Source organism: Narcine bancroftii, chromosome 13 (genome assembly GCF_036971445.1).
Source record: "Narcine bancroftii isolate sNarBan1 chromosome 13, sNarBan1.hap1, whole genome shotgun sequence".
Lineage (NCBI taxonomy): Eukaryota > Metazoa > Chordata > Chondrichthyes > Torpediniformes > Narcinidae > Narcine > Narcine bancroftii.
Window position 1 is genome coordinate 87,888,196 of NC_091481.1, and position 13,190 is coordinate 87,901,385.

General features: G+C 48.1%; 1 pseudogene; it reads right to left on the reverse strand.

The window, feature by feature from the left end:
- The window catches only part of LOC138748768 (homeobox protein Meis1-like), a 195,758-nt pseudogene that overhangs the window by 8,921 nt on the left and 173,647 nt on the right, over positions 1–13,190 (reverse strand).

Consider the following 13,190-nt stretch of genomic DNA (forward strand, 5'->3'; position numbering starts at 1 on the left):
TTAACCTGTACACCTTTGGAATGTGCGAGGAAACCAGAGCACCCGGACGAAACGTGTGGACGGACATGTGAAGAACGTACCAACTCCTTACAGACAGCATCGGATTTGAACACATTACTGGCGCTGAAATGGTAGTACGCTAACTGCTATGCTAACCGTGTTGTCTTCCTTGAGACAGGAAGAGCCCTGAGTCAGGAGGTTGTTCACTGGGCTTCCAGAGAACGGCAACAGCTGTGGAATGACCTAGACGTAGGTGGAGGTAATTTGACCTGCCTGCCTGCTTTGTCATTCAAAAAGATCATGCCTGATTTTTACCTGTGCGTGCTCCATACCCCTCAGCTCCTCTCATGTCCTGGATTTAAGATAAGGATGACTTTATTGTCATGTAATAGTACAGGACATGTAATATTACACCAAATTGCCTTCCACCTGTCATAAGGCAGGGTCGATATTAGCGTTGTCCAGCGCCCCTTACAGTAAGAGAAAGAAGTAAGAGAGTCCATGGATTTGTCTCCAGTGATTCTCGTGGCCTCTGCGGCTGCACAGACTCCTGTTCGATCTATCATCCATCTGAGCTCCAGATCCAAACCTCCGACATGATCAGGAGACCTCAGCACCCGAGGCCCTTCTTGCCCTCAGCACCCTCTAGAATCCCAGTTCCAAGACCTGGTTCCCGTGAGCCAGTCTCCAGCAGCCCGTGCGGGTCCTCCAACAGCCAGTCAGCCGCAGCCTGCGTGGGTTCCTCAGCCCCTGAGCCCCCGCCATGATCACCGTCCTATAAGCTCGTATCCTCTGCTTCCCTGTTTCTGGTGCCCAGGAGTTTGCAACACCTCGGGGTCACTGCCGAGCACAGTTCCCACCACTTTCTAAGCTCCCAGTGTGGCAGCACCAACAAAGTTGTTGAGGAAAGGACTTCGAGACAGGAAGAGCCCCTGATTCAGGATGTTGTTCACTGGGCTTCCAGAGAACAGCAACAGCTGTGGAATGATCTGGCCACAATTCAACAGATCTTGACATCCAGCCAGATCTAGGGATTCCTTTGCAGTTCACAATTCCCTGCCAAGTTTTTTGTTACCGCTTAAAAGACAGAATTTATCTGCAGTATGTGTGTAAATGAGGAGGAGGGGGTGCTGTCTGAGCTCATTTGAAATAATTTCCCAGGGGCTTCGCATAATGTTGGTTTCTGAAACAAGGATAGAATCTTCAGATTCCCTGGGAGTGCAAGTTGAACCCAGAGTGACTTGGATCTTCTCCTCCCTCCCCAGTTCCCAGAGTACTGTGTCCTCTTCCTCTCTCTGATTCATTTTTCCTTTGACAAAGGGGTTTATTAAGTGATTATAAGTGGGTATTAATGCAAATTTACAGTGTTTCACTATACTTTAAAATTATAATATGACCATCTTTTTTTAAAGTATAGATGTATGGCACAGTTTCAGCCCACGAGTCTACGGTGGATGCCATCTCACTGGCTCTACGCAAAGCCCTGGAACACCTGGGTAGCAAAGATGCAGACATCAGGATGATCTTTATCGACTATCTTCTTTGGCTTGGCTTCGCGGACGAAGATTTATGGAGGGGGTAAAAAGTCCACGTCAGCTGCAGGCTCGTTTGTGGCTGACAAGTCCGATGCGGGACAGGCAGACACGATTGCAGCGGTTGCAGGGGAAAATTGGTTGGTTGGGGTTGGGTGTTGGGTTTTTCCTCCTTTGCCTTTTGTCAGTGAGGTGGGCTCTGCGGTCTTCTTCAAAGGAGGTTGCTGCCCGCCAAACTGTGAGGCGCCAAGATGCACGGTTTGAGGCGTTATCAGCCCACTGGCGGTGGTCAATGTGGTAGGCACCAAGAGATTTCTTTAGGTAGTCCTTGTACCTTTTCTTTGGTGCACCTCTGTCACGGTGGCCAGTGGAGAGCTCGCCATATAACACGATCTTGGGAAGGCGATGGTCCTCCATTCTGGAGACATGACCCATCCAGCGCAGCTGGATCTTCAGCAGCGTGGACTCGATGCTGTCGACCTCTGCCATCTCGAGTACTTCGACGTTAGGGATGTAAGCGCTCCAATGGATGTTGAGGATGGAGCGGAGACCACGCTGGTGGAAGCGTTCTAGGAGCCGTAGGTGGTGCCGGTAGAGGACCCATGATTCGGAGCCGAACAGGAGTGTGGGTATGACAACGGCTCTGTATACGCTTATCTTTGTGAGGTTTTTCAGTTGGTTGTTTTTCCAGACTCTTTTGTGTAGTCTTCCAAAGGCGCTATTTGCCTTGGCGAGTCTGTTGTCTATCTCATTGTCGATCCTTGCATCTGATGAAATGGTGCAGCCGAGATAGGTAAACTGGTTGACCGTTTTGAGTTTTGTGTGCCCGATGGAGATGTGGGGGGGCTGGTAGTCATGGTGGGGAGCTGGCTGATGGAGGACCTCAGTTTTCTTCAGGCTGACTTCCAGGCCAAACATTTTGGCAGTTTCCGCAAAGCAGGACGTCAAGCGCTGAAGAGCTGGCTCTGAATGGGCAACTAAAGCGGCATCGTCTGCAAAGAGTAGTTCACAGACAAGTTTCTCTTGTGTCTTGGTGTGAGCTTGCAGGCGCCTCAGATTGAAGAGACTGCCATCCGTGCGGTACCGGATGTAAACAGCGTCTTCATTGTTGGGGTCTTTCATAGCTTGGTTCAGCATCATGCTGAAGAAGATTGAAAAGAGGGTTGGTGCGAGAACACAGCCTTGCTTCACGCCATTGTTAATGGAGAAGGGTTCAGAGAGCTCATTGCTGTATCTGTCCCGACCTTGTTGGTTTTCGTGCAGTTGGATAATCATGTTGAGGAACTTTGGGGGACATCCGATGCACTCTAGTATTTGCCAAAGCCCTTTCCTGCTCACGGTGTCGAAGGCTTTGGTGAGGTCAACAAAGGTGATGTAGAGTCCTTTGTTTTGTTCTCTGCACTTTTCTTGGAGCTGTCTGAGGGCAAAGACCATGTCAGTGGTTCCTCTGTTTGCGCGAAAGCCGCACTGTGATTCTGGGAGAATATTCTCAGCGACACTAGGTATTATTCTATTTAGTAGAATCCTAGCGAAGATTTTGCCTGCAATGGAGAGCAACGTGATTCCCCTGTAGTTTGAGCAGTCTGATTTCTCGCCTTTGTTTTTGTACAGGGTGATGATGGTGGCATCACGAAGATCCTGAGGCAGTTTTCCTTGGTCCCAACAAAGCTTGAAAAACTCATGCAGTTTGGCATGCAGAGTTTTGCCGCCAGCCTTCCAGACTTCTGGGGGGATTCCATCCATACCTGCTGCTTTGCCACTTTTCAGTTGTTCGATTGCCTTATATGTCTCATCCAAGGTGGGAACCTCATCCAGCTCTAGCCTTAGGGCTGGAGCAGGGCGGAATCTTGGACTGAGCGGTTGGCACTGAAAAGAGATTGGAAGTGTTCTGACCATCGGTTGAGGATGGAGATCTTGTCGCTGAGGAGGACTTTGCCGTCTGAGCTGCGCAGCGGGCTTTGGACTTGGGGTGAGGGGCCGTACACAGCCTTTAGAGCCTCGTAGAAACCCCTGAAGTCGCCAATGTCCGCGCTGAGCTGGGTTTGTTTGGCGAGGCTAGTCCACCACTCATTTTGGATCTCCCGGATTTTGGATCTCCCGGAGTTTATCGACTATAGTTTGACATTTAACACCCTCAAAACTGATCAGCAAACTCCAAGTCCTGGGACTCACACAGCATTGTGTAATTAGATCCAGGATTTCCTCACCTCCAGACCACAGTCAGTGAGAACATCTCCTCCACAATCTCCATCAGTATTGGAGCACCACAGGGTTGCATTCTTAGCCCCCTGCTCTAATCACTTTACACCAATGGTTCTCAACTTTTTTCCTTCCACTCACATCACACTTTAAGTAATCCCTGTGTTATCGGTGCTCTGTGATTAGTAAGGGATTGCTAAAGGTGGGATGTGAGTGAGAAGGGTAGGTTGAGAATCACTGCTCTTGACCCAATTGTTACTGAAATATTGTAGAAAAATTGAGAAAAATTGTCACTGGCCCATTTTCTTTGGAGTTCTGAAACCGTGCACATAACGAGTCAATTAGGTACTGTTAAAACAGTGGTTTTCAAACTTTTTCTTCCCACCCACATCCCACCTTAAGCAACCCCTTACTAATCACAGAGCACCAATGGCATAGGGAATACTTAAGGTAGTCTGTGAGTGGAAAGGTTGAGAACCACTGCTTTACACCTACGACTGTGTGGCTCGATGCACCAACAATAACCTCACACTCAATGCCACCAAAATCAAAGAGCTGATTGTTGACTTCAGGAAGGGAAAACCAGAGGTGAACGATCCAGTGATCACTGAAGGATCAGAGGTGGAGAGGGTGAGCAAATTTATGTTCGGGGGAGTCACTATCTTGGAGGATATTTCCTGGACCCAACACACTAAAGGCCTCATGAAGAAAGCACAGGAGTTTGCAGACATTTGGTTTGACATTGGAAACCCTGGCAAATTTCTACAGATGTGAGATGGAATGTGTGCTGACCACTGCATCATGGTCTGGTACGGGGACACCAATACCCCTGAGCGGAAAGCCCTGAAAAAAGTAGTGGACACTGCCTAGGACATCTCAGGCAAAACCCTTCCCACCATCAAGAACATCTACAGGGAACGTTGCCGTCGGAGAGCAGCAGCAATCATCAAGGATCCACATCACCCACCACACGCTCTGTTCCCACTGTTGCCATCAAGAAAGAGGTATTGGTGCCACAAGACTCGCACCAGCAGGTTCAGGAACAGTTGCTCCCCCTCCACCATCAGACTCCTCAACAACAAACTCAACCAGGGAATCATTTAAGTACTCGGACATTTGCACTTTGTTGATTTCTTTTTTGCTCTCTCTGTATTGCAGAGTCAGTTTGTTTACATTTGTTATCCATTGACATGTATACGCTGGGTACAGTTATTTTTTGCACTGCCAATCAGTGGTAATTCTGCCATTTCTGCAGGGAAAAGAATCTCAGTGGGTTGTATGTGATATCATGTATAACATCACAAGCCTGTTCTTGTATTCTAGTATTGCAACTTCTCCTTGCCAACTGGCCTATAGATGCCTAGTAACTCCATGTCAACTTCCCAATGCCAACTGACGTATGGATGCCTAGTAACTCCATGTCAACTTCCCAATGCCAACTGACGTATGGACGCCTAGTAACTCCATGTCAACTTCCCAATGCCAACTGACGTATGGACGCTTAGTAACTCCATGTCAACTTCCCAATGCCAACTGACGTATGGACGCCTAGTAACTCCATGTCAACTTCCCAATGCCAACTGACCTATGGATGCCTAGTAATTCCATGTCAACTTCCCCTTGCCAGTTGACCTATGGACACCTAGTAACACCATGTCAATTTCCCATTGCCAACTGACCTATGGACACCTAGTAACTCCATGGCAACTTCCCAATGCCAACTGACTTATGAATGCCTAGTAATTCCATGTCAGCTTCCCCTTGCCAACTGACGTATGGACACCTGGTAATTCTATGGCAACTTCCCAATGCCAACTGACGTATGGACGCTTAGTAACTCCATGTCAACTTCCCAATGCCAACTGACGTATGGACGCCTAGTAACTCCATGTCAACTTCCCAATGCCAACTGACCTATGGATGCCTAGTAATTCCATGTCAACTTCCCCTTGCCAATTGACCTATGGACACCTAGTAACACCATGTCAATTTCCCATTGCCAACTGACCTATGGACACCTAGTAACTCCATGGCAACTTCCCAATGCCAACTGACTTATGAATGCCTAGTAATTCCATGTCAGCTTCCCCTTGCCAACTGACGTATGGACACCTGGTAATTCTATGGCAACTTCCCAATGCCAACTGATTTTGGACACCTAGTAACGCCATGGCAACTAATCCATGGGCATCATGTGGTTGCCATGGGGACCCGTGGTACCCAAGACTCTGATAGAGGAGGATGCAAACAATATTCGAATTATTGGAAATGTGCACGATCCTCCTTCGGAAATTCAATTTGGGTAAAGAAAATAATTGTGTTGAAGTCAGAATAATTGATGAGAGATCCAGCTGCATATTAGTCATGGAAGAAAATTAAATTACCAGCAGTCTGGTTTTCTAAGTAATATTTAAACACTTTCATGACCTTGACGTTCCACCCAGGACTGGTGAGCTGACAGCTCACTCAGGAGGTGAAGATGCTGTCTCATCCCTTCAGAAATTATCTGGATGAGGTGAATCATTGCGAGTTGCACAGGTCACTGCTGGGTGCCATGCCACTGCCCGGAGGCTCCAGGCCTGCTAACCCAGCTAGATCCGGCCTTGAGCCCAGGGCTTTCTTGGCCCAGGACCTACTCAGCAACCCCGGGAATGTGCCTCTTTCCTTCTCTTATCAGAACGAGAAGCCCCTGAAGGAACAGGACCCTTTTCCAGCCCATGCATCGTACTGTAACCTGTGACACGAGGCAGGCAGGAAGAGGAACATCTCCCTCACGCTACTTTGTGAGATTTAGAATGAAGTGAAAAGAAAGTAAAAACACGAGGCTGGAGAAACTCAGCAGGTCAGAGTGAACTTTATGTAGCAAAGATAAAGATACAGAACCGACGTTTCATGCCTGAGCCCTTCATCAAGGATCTAGGTGCTGCCACTGTTGGCCTGTGCTCCTCCCTCTGCCTCTTCCTCCTTCCTCTCCCCTTTTTCCTCCCACCTTTTTATTCCCATGTCTGCCCGCTTTTTGCTCATACCTTGACGAAGGGCTCAGACCCGAAACGTCGGTTACCCTTTCTAAATATAAATTTATACATACAGCTCAGTTACAGGTCCTTTCAGCCCATGAGCCCATACTGCCCAAATACACCCAAGTGACCTACATCCCTGGTACGATTTGAAGGGTGAGAGGAAACCGGAGCCCCTGATGGAAACCCACCCAGACATGGGGAGAACGTACAAACTCCTTCCAGACAGCAGCGGGTCCAGATCACTGGCCCTGTCACAGTGTTGCGCTAACCATATTGGCCCTTTCCTTCCTGTGGATGCTGTGTGACCTGCTGAGGTTTGTGTAATGCACTGATTTAAAAAAGAGGGGAGATGTTGGGCTTTATAAATTCTGTGGAGCATAAGGAGCATAAGAAACGAGACATAGGAGGGAGGCAAAATGACCTCCGAGCCTGGTTTGTCATTGAAAAAGATCGTGTTAGATCTTTACCAGTACGTGTTCCACATCCCTTAGTTCCTCTGATGTCAGAGATTCAAGATCAAGATTTTTTCATTGTCATGTAATAGTACAGAACATGTAATATTACACAGAACTGCCTTTTGCCTGTTGTAAGGCAGACAAAGAGTCGCCATTAATGTCGTCTGGTGCCCCTTACAGTGTGAGAGAAAGAGAAGCAAAAGAGAGACCCTTTAGGGTCACTGATTGTCCAGGAAGCCTCCAGAGATCCCTGCAGCCTCTGCAGCCGCACAGACTCCTACAAGGTCCATTGGCTGCCCGAGCTCCAGATCTGAACTTCCTACACGATCAGGAAACCTTCAGGGCCCAAGGCCCTTCGGGAGCCATTCTTGCCCTCAGTCCTTCAGCCTCTCTGAGCTCCCTTGCTGGCCCGCCGCCGTGGTCCTGCAGGGTCGTGTCCTCTGCTTCTCCATCTCCATGGGGTGGGTGGGGGGGGGGGTGTTCTCCCTGCTTCAGGTGTCCACTGCTCCCCCTGAGTCTGCAACTCCTCATGGCTGCTGTCAGAGCAGAAGTTCCTTCACAATCTGTCATGCACTTCCCTGGACAACCACTAGATGTTGTGAACATGCTTCCGATCATTCCACTGCCTGCACTTGAATCATCTCGGCTAGTGAAAGGTGGGTTAGGAATCATGTGCGCATGCAGAGGGAAGTGTCTCCTTCAGTAACCAAGAGAGTAGGAGAACAAGCCACTGAGTTTAGCTCGCCTAGAATTTCTGGGAAGAGGGATAAAACAGTAAAATGTTGGAGCAGAATTAGGCCATTCTTCCCATCGAGTCTGCTTGATCATTCGAATCTTGGGCGGGGTACTTTTCCTTTCCATCCCATTCTCCACCCTTCTCCCTTTGAGCCTTTGACACCCTTACTTATCAAGAACCTATCCTCTATTAGCTTGATAAAATCTTGTTAAACAAAGAAGTTTACAGGCGCTGGGGTGCAGTACCCAACTGTGCCAGAGAAACTCAGATGGTCACACAGAATCTGTGGGAACTAACGCATAACCAACGTTTTGGGCCTGGGACCTTCGTCAGGTGTAATGTGTTTTAGAGCTTATCCCAGTTCCTTGACCATCTTGTCTACTTTTATGGTCTAGGCTGGCTCTCACCCTCTCTCCCTCCAATTTATCCTCTCTCACCTGTCTATCACCTCGATTATACACCAGGAACAGCTGATTAATCAACCAGCAAAACTTTAGGGTATGGTGGGGGGAACTGGAGCACCTGGGAAATCACATCTGGTCACTTAGGAAAACTCCACACAGACAACGCTTGAGGTCAGGTTTGAACCCACAGCGGCAGAGCTGTGAGCCAGTTGCTCTGCCCACTGTGCCACCTGTCCCATCCTTGCTGCTTTGAATCACTTAGCTCCTTTGACCATTGGCGAGCCTTGCCTCCATGTCTTGCATGGGGTGGAAAGTGTCAACTTTCTCCCTGTCTGCTCCATGAGTGGAAACTGGCAACTGTTGCCACCTGATCCATCTCAGACAGGCGTCAACCCACCAGCAAAGCCCTGTCCACTGACAACATCAGCCGCTCTTTCCTTATGAGGATCTAACAAGACGGCTGGAAAAGGAAGATGCAGTGGATGCTGGATATTTGGATTTTTTGCTCCTTTGGATGGATGGTCGTAAGTCGGGGATTATCTGAATATCTGATTATGGAATGAGTGGCTTTGTGGCCAAGTTTGCAAAAGATGCAAAGGTTGGTGGAGGAATGGGTAGTGATGAGGAAACAGAAGGACTTGGCCGGATGAGGAGAACGGGCAGAGAAGTTTCAAATGAAATATAATGTCGCAAAGTGTACGGTCACTCACATTGGAAGAAAAAATATATGGGTAGATTATTTTCTAAATGGTGAGAAAATTTAAAATACCAGATCCAAAGGGACTTGGTGTCCTCGTACAGGAGACCCTGAAGGGAAACTTGCAGTTTGAGTAGGTGGTGAAGAAGGCAAATGTGACACTGACGTACATTTCAACAGGAATAGAATCTAAGAGCAGGGATGTGATGTTGAGGGTTTATCTGGCTCTGGGGAGACCTTACATGGAGAGTTGTGAGCAGTTTTGGGCTCCTTGTTTAAGAAAGGATGTGCTGACGTTGGAGAGGGTTTAGAGGAGGTTCAACAGGATGATTCTAGGAATTGAAAGGGTTATCATATGAGGAGTGTTTGACGGCTCTTGGTCTGTACTGTTTGGAATTTAGGAGAATGGGGGAGGGGGGGGGATCTTATTGAAATGTGTCGAATGTTGAAAGGTCTGGATAGAGTCGATGTAGAAAGGCTGTTTCCCACGGGGGAAGAGTATAGGACAAGAGGGAATAACTTCAGGATTGAAGGGCGTCCACTTAGAACAGAGACGTGGAGGAATTTCTTCAGCCAGAGGGTGGGAAATTTGTGGTATTAATTGCCATAGGCAATTGTGGAGGCTGGGTCATTGGGTGTATTTAAGGCAGAGATTGATCAGTTCTTGATTAGCCAGGGCATAAAAGGTCATGGGGAGAAGGTTAGGCAGTGGGAATGAGTGGGGCAAATGGATCAGCTCATGATTGAATGTTGGGGCAGACTAGATGGGCTGAATGGTCTATTTCTTCTCCTATGTTTCATGGTTTTATGGTCTTTTCACTCATCTTCAATACTTAGACAAGTTGGTGGGACAGGACCTCCCTGCACAAAGCCATGTGGACTATCCCGAATGTCCATGCTTTTCCAAAGCCTGTCCGTAGGACAGTGGTTTTCAAACTGCTTCCTAAACTCGCATTCCACTTTAAGTATTCCCTATGCCATCAGTGCTCTGTGATTAGTAAGGCATTGCTTAAGGTGGGATGTGGGTGGAAAGAAAAAGTTTGAAAACCACTGTTTTAATCGTACCTAATTGATTCGTTATGTGCATGGCTTCATATCTCCAAAACAAAAATGGGCCAATGACAATTTTTCTCAAGCAAAATATTTCAGTAACAATTGGGTCTAGAGTAATGATTCTCAACCTTCCCTTCCCATTCATATCCCACCTTAAGCAATCCCTTACTAATTACAGAGCACCGATGGCATAGAGATGACTGAAAGTGGTACATGAGTTTAGGGGGCAGTTTGAAAACCACTGCCCTACGAAATGCCACAATAATATCCCCGCTGCTGATGTAAGGTTCACCAACCTATAATTTCCTGCTTTGTCCCTGATGCCCTAGTTAAATTGCTGACCTTCAGCCTTCCTGCAGTAGCTAAGTATCTCTGTCAAAGCCCGAGCGACCTTCCCCCTTTCTTCCCTCTGTGTCCTCGGGATCCATCCCATCAGGCCCTGGGGACATCCATTGTCCTCACATGATCACAAGACCTTTAAAGAGCTGAATATTATTTAAAGGGTGAAAAACTACAGCATGCTGTTGTGCAGAGGGACTTGGGAGGGCTTGTGCATGAATCGCAAAAAGTTAGGTTGCAGGTGCAGCAGGTTATTAAGAAGGCAAATGGAATGTTGGCCTTCTTCGCTAGAGGAATTGAATTCAGTAGTAGGGAGGTAATGTTGCAACTGTACAAGGTACTGGTGAGACCGCACCTGGAGTACTGGGTCCAGTTCTGGTCTCCATATTTGAGGAAGGATGTACTGGCTTTGGAGACGGTCCAGAGGAGGTTGACTAGGTTGATCCCTGGGATGAAGGGGTTGACTTGTGATGAAAGATTAAATTGTCTAGGATTGTATTCGCTCGAGTTCAGAAGAATGAGAGGAGATCTTATAGAAATATATAGGATTATGAAGGGTATGGATAGGATAGATATAGGAAGGTTTTTTGAGCTGGCCGGGGAAACTAAAACGAGACGACACAGTCTCAAGATTTGGGGGAGTAGATTTAGGACAGAGATGAGGAAAAATAGTTTTTCCCAGAGAGTAGTGAATGTTTGGAATTCTCTAACCAGAGAAGTGGTTGAGGCTGCCTCATTAAACATATTTAAAATTTGGTTAGATAAATTTTTACATGATAGAGGAATTAGGGGATATGGGGAGAAGGCAGGTAGGTGGAGTTAGGTCATAAATTAGATCAGCCATGATCGTGTTGAATAGCGGAGCAGGCTCGATGGGCCATTTTTGGCCTACTCCTGTTCCTACTTCCTATGTTCCTATGTTCCTATGACATAGGAGTAAAAGTAGGCCAATCAGCCCATCGAGCCTGCTCCGCCTTTCCAATCATGAGCTGATCCATCCTCCCACTCAGCCCCACTCCCAGGTCTTCTCCCCATACCCTTGCTCCCCTGACTAATCAAATATCTGCCCATCTCTGCCTTAAATACACCCAACAACCTCACTTCCATGGCTGCCTTTGGCAACAGTTCCACAGACTCACAACCCTCTGACTGAAGATATTTTTCCACATCTCTGTTTTAAATTGACAGCCTTTTATTCTGAAGTTGAGGCCTCTTGTCCTAGACTCCCTGTCTATGGGAAACATCCTTTCCACATCTACTCTCTCCAGGCCTTTCTGCATTTGAAATGCCTCTCTGAGGTCCCCTTCAACATTCTTTTTCAATTCTTTTATTGGAGTCATTGGGGAGGAGATGGGGAGTTTGATCACATCCTTAGAACCTCTTTCCTCTGTCTAGAGATTTATACTGTAAATCTACATATGGGGGGCTTCTCCTGCACTACAGCTCCCTCTCCCCCCGCCCCACCACATTTAGAGGGATTACAGACCACAGTGGTCGAGGGAAGGGCAGATGGTGGACAGAGGCTGGAGGGGCTGGTTCTGAAGTGGTTGGGAGGTGGATCTTGGAGCGAGGAAACAATGTGGAGTTAGGGTCGGGCAGTGGGGACCACATTCGTGATTGGGTGGTGTGACCAGGGAGGGAAAGCCATGGTATGAGTGGGGGTGGGGGCAGGTACATGAAGATCAAAACATTCATGACACCTTGATGAAGGGCTCAAGCCCGAAACATTGGTTCTGCATCTTTTCCTTTGCTGTATAAAGGACACTGTTTGACCTGCTGAGTTTCTCCAGCATCATGTTTTTACTTCGACCACAGTGTCTGCAGACTTCAGGGACATAAAGATCATGGCCAGGGTTGAGTCTTCGTGACCCCCACCCCTCCCAACTCCAAGGAACAGATCAGGAGAGTGGTGAACAGTAGGTGAGTGCATGTACATCATCTCCCATCCAGGGAACAGAGGCCAATTGACCAGCACTCCCTCCACTACCCCCCACCTTTCCTCCCTCCCTCCACCACTGGGGACACAGGGGGTTTCTGCAAAGTGCCCAGGTTCTGCGTTCTGGCCTTCCACACAAGCCACCAGCAAATACAGGGAGCACCACCATCTGCAGATTCCCTGCAAACCACATCCTGTCCCGACTTGGAAATATCTCACCGTTCCTTCACTGTTCATGGCTCAAAGACCTGCAATTCCCTTGCCTCTACCAGCATGGGAACATTTAATTTCTTGTTCTACATTCCTTGGTATAGCACAGTAACAGACTCATCCGAACCACAGACTCATCCGACCCACAAGCCAGCGGTGACCTAAACACATCCAGGTGAGCAAATAACCCCCTAACCCCGTCCGTTTTTGAAATGTGGATGGAAACTCACACAGACACGGGAACAACATGCAAATTCCTTACAGACAGCGCTGGATTTGAACCCAGGTTGCTGGCACCGTAAGGGTAACTACTTCGCCAACTGCCCCTCCACCTCCCAGGAAGGTCTGCTGACGCTGTGATTGCACTGAGATTCACAGACCTGCATTTTTGGGCTTGCCAAGAGTGGCAAGGTCTGCAAAACCCGAGATCAAAATTTCCCCAGGGTCCAGGGAGGGGGTTGGTGATGAGTCAGGGCCACTGAGAATCCAGTGACCCTTGACAAGGGGAATGGTAATTCCCAGTTGCTGTGCCACACTTCACCTCAGTTCTCAGTCCAAGCTCATTCCTCCTGTGCGCTACCTGATTCTGACCCCATGCTGCCTGTAGCA